The sequence below is a fragment of the Neolamprologus brichardi genome, chromosome 7 (assembly GCF_056152115.1).
Source record: "Neolamprologus brichardi isolate AB-2024 chromosome 7, ASM5615211v1, whole genome shotgun sequence".
Classification (NCBI taxonomy): domain Eukaryota; kingdom Metazoa; phylum Chordata; class Actinopteri; order Cichliformes; family Cichlidae; genus Neolamprologus; species Neolamprologus brichardi.
The window spans coordinates 16,228,500-16,230,207 of NC_142110.1; positions in this window are offsets into that span (position 1 = coordinate 16,228,500).

A 1,708-nucleotide genomic window follows, 5' to 3' on the forward strand; every position below is an offset into this window, starting at 1 on the left:
TCACATCCAGCTCAGAGGATCAGCCACCAATGTCAGGCTATTCCAACAGGGGTCATAAGTGCTTTGAGGACATGAGAGCTACTTGGGTAATATGACAAAATGAATGGTTTTAATGTTATCGCCGATTGGTGCATGGTCACCGCATAATCCATGTATTATTTCACCAATATCACTGGGAGATGGTTAATGGTTCATGTTATTATTTAGTTCAAAGCACCGCGGAGCCACTAATGTAGCCATAGAGTAACTCGCCTGCATGAGCACACACAACATTAATGTGTCATTTCAATATCAAACAGCTGTTAGCAGCTAATAGGTTGAATTGTCAACAAGTGAAAGTGCTTGGATGATAAATGTATGCAGGAAAGAAGGAAATAATGTCCATCAGCAATCAGTGAGCATTTGATTAAGACCAAATAAAAGTATAAAACATGTGTCAGTGAGACACCAGTGAGGCAAGAAGATAAGAGCGAGCAGCAGAATGTAGCAGATTTAAAACATTTTTTTTTTAAAGTGCAGCCTGGCGCCCACGATGAACGAGGAACTTTTAAAGCTGCGGGGATAAATAGGAACCGACCTGCAAGCTTTGATCTGGTGCCGTGAGTGTCTGAACAAGGTTTTCTTTGTCAGAGTTCGCACCTCAGCAAACACTTCACAGTTCAGTTCAGTCCTGTTTGAATCAGTAGGAAAGTGGCATTTTGCCTCTGTCCACAAACAAACGTGTAAAGTTGCATTTCATCTTACTTAAGCTCAGAAAGTAAACGCTTTCAAAAAAATCTGTATTTCAATAACACAATAGTCAGTAGAACCTTTAAGTCTCCATCAGGCCCAAATTGGGCCTTGAAATACAGCTGAGCAGGGTTCAGACAACCTCTACTCATCAAAGATGTTCTCATGTAAAGGCACACATTGATTTGTTCTGTACCCTGCTGACGGGGCGGGCGTTTTATTGATGAGGATAGAGAAGACTCGGGGAACTGTATCTTTCTTTCCTCTCCAACAGGAGGTGAAATAAGATCCAGGCTGACACTCTGCAGGTCCCTTTGCTGCCTGGTGGAATATATGACAGCACTCCAAGGATAAAGAGGGACAGGAGACTTATCATATACTTTGGTTCGCTCCCTGCAGTTCTTTATGCGCAGGTCAGGATGCTCCTGCAAAGTCCATGCAGGCTGCTGCTGCTGCTGGGTCAAACCATATTTGGAAATAGTTCTGAGTCTGTATAAACCTCAACAGAATGGAATATTTTTCTTTTTTTTTCCAGTAAAAGCATGTCAAATCAAATTTCAAGCACTTTAAAACTACAGAAGCTGGCAGGGAAACAATAACTGTCTTGATATCAAGAAACAATGCTGCATGAATAATAGAAAAATACACAAAAACATGAATGTTTACTCATGGCTTGGTTCTGTGGGTTGCAGTGTAAATATGTGCTTTGTCCTTCAGAGTGAAATATCTCAGCAAATATTGCACAGACATTTGTGGTGTCTCCCTCTCTAGGTTTAGATCCACAGATAAAAAACATCCCACTGTGATCAGCCTGAGCACTTTATGTTTTACTGCAACCGTCCAATGTCTTCATGCTAATGTGCTAAACTTAGATGGTGCTTGGAACAAAAAAGGACTAGCTGCAGAACATGAACACGTTCAGATTATGACCGTGAGCTTTTTAAGCTTAGAATCTTATCCTTAAGGAGCAGCTATTGGG